Here is a 10,174-nt window from a genome sequence, read left to right as displayed (position 1 = left end):
ATTTGAACAAAGTATTAGGCCTGTCGGCTCTTTGATCATGGTCCTTCCACACGTACGGGCCAAAGATCCTTCTAAGCTTCTTCCTTTCGAACGCGGCTAAAAGAGTTTCATCAGATTTGGATACGTCTCAGAGTCGTATGTGAGTACTGGTACTGCATAAGTACGATATAACCACAGCCTTTTTTTAATTTTTAGGTGCTGCTGAGATCCAGAAGACATGCAAGACTGCACGAAATGTGAGATATATCGCACATTCATTCGTCCGGTGATATTATACGGACACAAACCACATGGAAGGAACGGACCACGAACCGGTGACAGCGAGAGAGAGAGAGAGAGGGAGAGAGAGAGAGAGAGATAAATAAAAATAAAGAGAGAAAGAGAAAGAGAGAGATAGCTCCAGCTCATCCTTTGCGACATGCTTTTTTAAAGCTGAACTTCTCACTCAGGCAAATGATCATTGGACAACCAGCATCTTTGCGCGTAGCTCTGCTTGGTGTGGTCGATGCTGACCTTTGACCCGAGATGGACGACTTCAAAGCGAGTCTACCTATTCGTGTGCGTCTAAATGCGTTTACCTATTCGTACAACGACCCCTACGTAGGTTTGGATTTGTTAGTAGGGCCGATGGTTATGCCGGCAACAGTGTGGTCTGGTGCCTCGTTTATCTGAAAACCGAGTGCCTTCTCTGTCACCTGCTCCATATTTGGGTAGGTTTCAGCTTCAGCAACAGAACAATTGGATAAAGAGACATACATTCCCCATAAATACAGTGGCCGGCAATATAAAGTGGCCACTACTTACATTTTTATATTTTTTTCCTTTTTTTCCGTGAAAGATGAAGTTATTGTACTAATTTATATTTTGAAACATTGTTCGTGATATGCTTAAGAATGCGCAGTACCATAGCATGACAAAAATGAGAAGTTTGCTACAAAAAAAAAAAATCCAAAATTGATCAAAATCACTGTGCCAAAATAAAGTGCCCACTTTATTCATTGTACAGAAAATATTTTTCTGAACAAATATAACACTAAACTTATAATTTATATGCGTTCCTCTTGCATTCTTTACATGTTCGAGGATCTTTGGCGTATTTTTTTCTAATTTTGAAAGGTTTATCTAGTTCTGCATCTAGTTTTTGCATCTGGTTCTTCTCAAGCGTTATCAAGAGCTTTAAATTTAAATTTATTTGTTTGTGACACCAGTTTTATCCACCTTCGCACATAGAATCTGCCTCAAATTCTCGATGGAACCAAGATTTAGACTTCATGGAGGACATGCAAGGTGTTTCATACGATACTAGTAGAGAAATGTTTTTTGTATTGATTGTGTGTGTTGAGATGCTAGCCTGTAGGAACATGTTTTTAGTTTTCAAACCCCATTTTATTAAAAGAAATATCCCAAAGTATTGTTGAAGAATGTTAAAAAAAGGTATCAGCCATAGTTGTACTTTCGATTCACACCAGTTTTTACGCTACTCCTAAAGATAAACACCCCCTAGCTATCACATTGCAATTTTCGTAATTTACTGCCTGTTAGATGTGGCGTCCTTCAACATCCTCGCTCGAGCTACAGCAATCTAACAAAGCCAATTGGCTTCAATATGATCAAGAACATGCAGATATATCGTTAGATTGTTGAAAAACTGGTATTTGGACAGATGAGTCCAAATTAGAACTGATGTTCAAAAATATCTAGACGCGATCCAACAAACCAATATGTATGAAGAGTGCAATGTGATGACCAGGGAGGGGTTTTCTATGCGAGGAGTGGGGAGCATGGTATGTACAGTATGTACTGACCCAAACCTTTACTTGCCTTGTAGCGATTTCCATATCACATTTGATGTGATCGTTTACGTCTGATTACCGCATACAAACACCATCTCATGGTTTATAGCCATAAACGTGATGTTCATGCTACAAAAACACTAATGAAGAATCAATCGCAATGCGTGAAATTTCTTCAAATTGCAGAAATCATTCATTAGATCACGGTTCCCTACACTACAGAAGAGAACGGCTCTGATGAGCTTGCGAACCGTACAGATTGCAGAATGTGAAAGATGCATATTATTCGATGCTATTTCTCGAGAAGCGTTTCTGAGCTGAGGTTATTTGCATATAGGTGTGTTTAGATCAAAACGTTTTGTGTAATGTACCCAAACGATCCAGGCGAACTATCATCGCTATAAAAGTTGAGCTATAATTCGTACTCTATTTCCTACGCTAATTCCTGCACTGAACATACACTGCTCTGTATGGTTCGTTGACCTGCGCAATAAGTTAATCCGTTATGCGGAATCTTCCGGGAGCATAACAGGTTCACAGAACTGGCATGAGTTTGTGATCGCTTCAAGGACTGGTATGGGCTCAGTATCTGCTACAGGAATGGTATGAGTTTGTAATCGATGTCAGGAAAGATATGAATCTACTAGCTGTACCAGAACGTTCCATACGTTCGGTTTCGGTTATAGGCCAATTAGTGGGTCGTCATAAGTTACTGTTTTGAATTTGAGGATTTGAGAGCCGTTTATTTTAGAGTACAGGTGTCCCCCCAGATACGACTGTATTTGGGACCGAAAAAATGTCCTAAAGCAGGGCGTAAATTGAAGAGTCGGAATCTGTGAAATCGTATATTTTATTAAAAATAATGTACGATAATGTATTAATTTCCCTCCAAAAGCCGTTTACACGATATAGATATTCAAGATCGGGGTGTTGTGGAATCTGAGGAAATATGTTTGTAACGGTTATCTGCACAGAAATTCAAAAAAATATATCAATTTCGTCTCAATGACATCTTTCAACTGTCAAAATCGAAATCGTCGTACCTGCGAATCGTCGTAACTCGAGGGGGTCGTAACCGTGGGACGCCTGTATTCTTCAAAGTAGAGGGGATCCTTCAAAGCCATGTAACTATGCCATATTATCTAGTATTAAGACACGGTGTAAAGGATTATTCGTTATTTCAAGACCACTAAGAGCATATAAATAACCTGCCACAAACAATCATAGTTATTATTTCACGCGTTTAACGATGCGGTTTAAGGAAACAATATTGATAGCCATCGTTTCATTTCAGGATTTGAATTCTAGTACCGTATGCGTGATAATGTTTGCACCATTGAGCATCGTCAAAATTTAAAAAAAATCAAAATTATATTTAATCATCGTTAAAGTTTCCACATGCTGCAAATATGGCCTTCATACGATGCTGGAATGCACGGCAGATTCTAATAATATTGTCTCCATCCAATTCTCTCCCGACACGGGTCTATGTTTGTCGGAGGCTTGCTGCACTGGGGTTGTGTTTAGAAAGGCCTTGGCCTTCATGACGTGCCATATTGAGTAATCCAGCGGATTAAGATTGGAGCTGAATGACAGCCACATATCCTTCGCGCAGAACGGAAGATGCTACTGCGAATAATTCTGAGTGCGGTTCTAGGTGTGACACGGAGCCCCATCTTGTTGAAACACTACGTTTGGTTTTGAAAAGTACTGTGCTTTGATCCACACAATAACTTATACCTTTCTTTTTGGCCTGCTCACGATAGAGCACGTCGATGTGACATCATTCTCCAGGGTGCTCGTTCACTGGCTGCATCCTTCCATCCATGTAGAAACCCGAACTCCGAAAGGTCTCGCTTCACCTGGTCCAGCCATCGAGTTCGCTGTACTCTCCTGCGTCTCATGCTGAACTGTGGGTCGCTGTCGAACACCTTCTTGGTGGGTGGTGGTGGCCAGCCTTCGGTTTGCCATACAGCTCGTGGTTCATCCTTCTCTTCCAAACTCCATGCTCGAACACACCGCCAAAGATGGTCCGGAGGATATGTCGCTGAAACACGCCCAGAGCGTTTGCGCTCGGATGGTCCAGAACTCGTGTCCGTAGAATTACCTCGGGCGAATCAATGTGCGATATATCTCATCATATTGTTGCGTAACGATTAAATGAAGGTAAAAAATGTAGATATTTCGGTTAAGAAAAATCACAAATTTAGTTTTTATTCCTTCTTCTTAATATGTGGCGCAAAAAAAAAGGCCGAAAGTGTTTCCTTCGTCTTTATTGATACCGCTTCGTTTTCTCGCACCATCGCACTTTCCGTTAGCAATGGCGGGCACTGCAGCCCTACGTTGACCTTTGCCGCAGAACCCTACAATGTCGTATCATGGCGAGAAGTTGTGTGGTTGCGCCAACGTAAACAAACGACGTTGTCACAACACATATCTTGCGGTCTTGAAGACTTCTGGATCTCAACAGTCGGTGAAGCCCATAGTATGCACGATTCCTCTGTGCAATGCGTCTACGGATTTCGCTGCTGATGTCGTTGTCCTTGTCGTTGAATTCCTTTACCATCACGAGATTGTCGCCGTCAATTAGTACACTGCTTCCCAGATGGTCTGAGTCTCCGGCAAGCAGTCTTCGCAGCAGTCACTTTGTCTTCGTCGCTTTGATTCTCAATCCTATTCTTGCTGCTTCGCGTTTGAGTCGGGTGTATGCCTCACACACCTTCGCTGTTGTCCAGCCGATGATGTCGATGTCATCCGCGAAGCCAAGAAATTGGAGTGACCGGTAGAGGATCGTACCACGGGGACTGGATGAATGACACCCAGCTTCCACTCGTTCGGCTCCCAGACTTTCACGATCAGCTGATGCTTTTCGATGGTAAACCTCTCCAGCCCCATCTTGAAGAGCTCGGCCGCCAGCCCATCACTGCCAGCAGACTTATAGCTCTTAAGCTGCTTGATGGCACTGGCAATCTCATCCAGGGATGACGGTGCTGCCGCCATGGTACTTGTTTTGTTCGGCCACTTGCTCCAGTTTCTCCTATCTCTGCTCCATCTCAGGTGTCCTTCTAAGTTGCACTTCTACCTTTCGATCACCTCCCGCTCGTCTATTAGGAGATTCCCTTCCGCATCCCGGCACTTTGCGGTGTTAGGAGCAAACCCGCTCCGTACCTCCTTTAACCTCCTGTAGAACAAGCGGGTGTCCCAAGACTGGGCTAGCTGCTTCAGCAGCTGTTCATCTTACTCACTTACTTATACGTTTTGCGGTCTTGGCCTGCCTCAGGAGTGTCTGAGACCGCTCACGGTCTCACGCCTTCGTTAGCCAGTCCGTTATCTCGGCCTTAATGGCGGTCGCCTCCACGCCATCTTGCCACCTGAATTTGGGCCTACCACGCCTCTTCTGTTCTTGTCCCCCCTAAAAAGACTTTACGGGTTGGGTTGTCCGTTTCCATGCGTACAACATGGCCAGCCCATCGGAGCCTGGCGATCTCGTACATCTCGTATAGCTCGTCGTTGTATCGGATCCTTCATCATTGTCCTTCCACACATACGGGGCCAAGTATCCTTCTGAGCATCATGCTCTCGGACGCAGTTAAGAGGGTTTCTCCAGAATTGGACAGTGTCCATGTCTCAGAGGCGTATGTGAGTACCGGTACTATATAGGTGCTATATAGTCCCCGCTTCGTCCGTCGCGACAGGTTCTTTGAGGTGAACTGATTTTTCAGGTTGTAGAATGACCGGTTGGCAGCCAGCATCCTTGCGCGCAACTCAGCTTCCATGCTATTGTCGATGCTGACCTTTGACCCAAGATAGGTGAAAGATTATAGAAGATATTGGTGTGATAAGTGAATAATCTTATAGAAGATGGTTCCTGTAATTTACACCTTCGAGTCGCGGATAGCCCTCTTTAGCGCCAAGTTGAATTGCAGACATACAAGCCCGTCTCCCTGGAGCATAGCTCTTTGGTGGTAGCAAAGGGCTCTGATTGTTTTCCATCCACCTTCACCCGGTGAATGACGTAGGCATAGTCATTCTTACTAGCTTTATCAGTTTGGCCGGGACTCGAAAATAACTCATAGCTTCGTATAGTTTCTGGCTATGCTATCATATGCGGCTTTGAAGTCAATGAAGAGATCGCGTCTGTATTCGGCCATCTTCTCCAAGATATGCCGCATCGTGAAGATCTGAACGGTGGTTGATTTTCCGTTTCGGAATCCTCTTTGATAGTTTCCAACTATTTCTTCGACGTGCGGGACAAGACGATCCTGAAGGATCAGGGAGAATATCTTAAAGGTGGTATTAACCACCGTAATATCCCTGTAGTTGTTGTAGTCCAACCTGTCTCCCTTCTTGTATATAGGGTAGATGATGCCCAGATTCCAATCACAGGGCATATATTCGCTATCCCCGCTATCCCCACCTCAGTAACAATTTGATGAATCTCGTTTTCTAGTCGTGCACCTCCACTAGCTGTTCATTTGAATCTTCAAAACTTCGCTTCTTGGCCTAAAAGAGCAGGGTTTGCTGTTTCCTCAGTCGTCTGTAGTTCTCCACGTTCTGGCGGGTTTTGTACAGTAGCATGCGGGCGCACGCTGCATTCTTCTTGGATAGTGCTCATCTGTACTCTTTGTCAAACCATTCCTTTTTCTCTCTGTATGGTAAGCGGCCGATCTTGTGTTTGGCTGCAGTGCTGATGGCTCGTTCCACCATATGCCAGTGGTCTGCGAGGGGCATTTCGGCGATGTTGTTGTCGGCCGGTAGCACTTCCTCGAGCGCTGTCGCATACCCCTCCGCCACATCAGCACACTTCAACCGGTCCAGGTTGAGCCTTGGGGTGGACTGACTCCGTTGGTTATTAACCACGGAGAGTTTCTGGCGTAGCTTTGCCATGAGCAGGAAATGGTCCGAGTCGAAGTTTGCGTTTCTATGCGTTTTAACGTCGATAATATCCGAGAAGTGCCTTCCGTCAATCAGAACGTGGTCGATTTGGGACTTTGAATCACCCTTAGAGTGTCTCCAGGTGTAACTAAGGCGGCGGCGGCCTGGAAGAAGGTGTTGTGGATGCTCATGTGCTACGAGGAGGTAAAATTTACGAGCCTGAGGCCGTTGTCGTATGTCAGCTGGTGGACGTTGAAACTTCCGATGGTTGGTTTATATGCCTCCTCCTGTCCGACCTGAGCATTAAGGTGTCCGATGACGATCTTCACATCATGTTTTGGCCAGCTGCGTATTGAAGGCCTCCCTCTCGTCATCGGTGCTCCCAAAGTGGGTAGTGTGCACATTTATAATGCTCAGGTTGAAGAATCTGCCACGAATCCTCAACCTGCACATCCGTTCGTTAACCGGCCACCACACTCATAAACTATTTATTATAGTTGTCGAATTAACACCGAGTTTGGGACTGCATGGTAATTTTCAATTGTTCATTTAACCTCAACGCTAAAAGCTTTAACGGTTCTGTTCCAGCTAACTCATACATCTCCTCTAAGTGTGTCCAACGAGGAAAGTGCAGTATGAGTCGCAGGAACCTATTGAGTACAGTTTGGACTCTACGCATGTTCGCGGGGAGCACAGCAACTCCAGACTGGTATTGGTCCAAACTGGTCCAAATTGGTATTGCGTATTTTCATCCAGGTTCATCCTTAACATGAGAAGCTGATGGGTAGTGGAATGTCCGGTTCGGAAGCCGAATCGTTGAGGTGGTAAAAGTTGGAGGGCATCGCGAAGTCTCCAGTGGTAAGCGTTTGCTGTTTGGAAAGGTTGGATCTTTATCTGGCTTAAGAATCGCAATGACTTTAGTGCACTTCCATGCCTGGGGGAAATACTGTAACTCAAAGCAGCCGTTTAAAATGTTTACCAAGAGAAGGTGATGGTCTGGGGCTTGCTGATTGTTACATTAATTAGATAGATATCAATGTCCGATGCCAACCCTCGATGCGAGATAAAGGGATGCACATCTGGAGCTTGAACGATGAAGTTTCCAAGCGAAGCAATGTCAGCGATAATTGTACCATTTCTGTTTCCGCATGTGTTGCCCCATAGCCTGTGACGAGCGTTGAGGTCTCCACCGATCACAGTGCTATTTTGGTTGGGTAAGATGAGGTTGATGTCTCGCCGAAACACTACTCCGTTGGACTCGGTGCATTCTTGTGAGCAGTACGCAGATATATGTCAATGGTTTCCTGGATTTGAACTCCAATGGCTTCAATGATGTTAGTGTTGTAATGCGGTAATAATCGGTGAAGGATCCCTCGACGAACGGCGATAGCAACATCACACCCACGGCTGCTGACGCGGTGCAATCGATGGATAGAGTAGCTGCTAAGATAGAAACTCAACCATAGGTGAGTCTCAACAATTAACGCCACATCGATGTTCTGTTGTTCCAAGAAGTCAGAGAGTGGTATCTGCGTCGCCTTCATAGACTGTGCATTCCATGTAATAATCCGCATCTTATCGAGCGAGCGATTTTGACCAGAACGTTGAGCTTGGCCTCAACAGTGCTAGGGCATTTTTGTACTTGGGGAAGAACTTTTCTTCTACGATAAGCATCTTCAGGAATGCTTCGGTGTCTTCAGCAGAAGAAAGAGTGGCAATGATGCTTTCAGCTGAACGTTGATCAGTTACCGAATTTTTTGCAATTTACAGACGTTGCGCCAGATTAACCCCGCTGCTTGACGGAATCGTGGAAATAGTCTCCAATGAAGCACCCTCCAATCAACTTTGGGTTGATTTATTCCTTTGGCGTGCGTTGTTATCGTTGCTGAGCCTGTTGAAGTTGCAGTATTGGGTTTAGTCGCGGCTGTTGGTGAGGCTGACGATCTTGATGTTGCTGTTACATTTGTCGCTGTTGCTGATGCGGACGCAGCTGTTGCTCTTGCTGGTGATGTAGTGGTTGAAGCTAGCGCTGTAGCTGACGCTGACCTTGTTATCGAAGGCACATTGAGCGCCTTCGCAGTTTGCACATTTGTGGATCTTAGGCTGATCACACACACTGACACACTGATTTGTTTCATGTTCGGCAGCACATAGTCTACAGCGAGGATCGCAGTGATAGTGGTGGGTGATAGTAGTGGTTTCATGACTCTTTCGATGAGATTCATTCATATGAATATTCAGTGATGAGTGAGTAGAATCTCGAATCGATTCTTCAAAGATTCATGAATCTCGAAAGATTCATGAATCTCCATAGATTTATGAATCTCGAAAGTTCTATGAATCTTCAAAGACTCATAAATCTAAAAGATTGATAAATCCATTAAAATTCATATATCTCCGGGGATTCATGAATCTTTAGAGATGTATGATTTGCAAATTAGTTAATTTGCGCGATCTCACCAAACAACATCCCCAACATCTTAAACGCGAAGGCTTTAAGACTGTCTCCCTGTAGCAAAACAAACTATCCGGCTGCGTTAACTTACCAAGAAGTCCCGAAAGCCTGTATAGGCTGGCATGACCATGTAGGTTGTTGCTTCAAAAAGAAGAACAATGAGAAGCTCAAGCTCTATGAACTTTTGGAGATGTATAAATCTCATGGGATTCGTGAATCCCTAGAGATATAAATCTTTTGCGATTCATCAATCTTTGGTGATTCAAGAATATTTGGAGATTCATGAATCTTTGCAACCGGGATTCAGATTTATTGAATCATTTCAAAGATTAATTCAGATTCACGAATGCGAATCAGATTTACCCAACACTACTAGGTACAGCTTCGATTCGATAGACTCGCATCGACGTCGAATGTGGAAGACTTCAATTACTTCCAATTTGTAGCTATGACGTAGCTCGTCAGCAGTCTCTTCCGTTTCTTGCTCTAGGAGAGCCCGGATTACCGACTAAAAAGGGCGTTCTTCTTGGCGGGCATGCGAGAAATACTCAGCTTTCCGCTCCGTTAGATATGCCGTGACACCATTTAAGTCCGTGCACGACAAACTAACAAAACAAACTAAACTGCCTATTAGAAAAAACCATTGTAAACAGCGAATGCGATCGCTAAATATCGCAACATTTCAAGTACTTAAATAAGAATAACAATAAATGATATAAAGTTAAAACAAGGAACTAAATCACATTCAAACGGAAATTCTTAGTGTTGAGAATATCATTTCAGAACATCCAAAACAATCCGAATCTCCAAAGGAACGATCCCCCTTTCTCCCCGAGGTAGCGAGGAGCACTAGCCGAAAGGGTTAGAAAGTCCCCCTGTGTAGCCGCAGAAGCCGAAACCTTCGCCCGGCGGAGCCCTCGGCCGCAACAACTGCCAACAGAACAACGGCAAGGATTGCTGGTTTGTATTTGGCACCCCCATACAGTGCCATCTCAGTTTGTCTTGGTCGGTTGTCGCATACGACAGATTCTAGAGCACTCTCTAAGGAAAT

This window comes from Anopheles arabiensis, chromosome 3 (genome assembly GCF_016920715.1).
Source record: "Anopheles arabiensis isolate DONGOLA chromosome 3, AaraD3, whole genome shotgun sequence".
Lineage (NCBI taxonomy): Eukaryota > Metazoa > Arthropoda > Insecta > Diptera > Culicidae > Anopheles > Anopheles arabiensis.
This window is presented reverse-complemented; position numbering follows the sequence as displayed.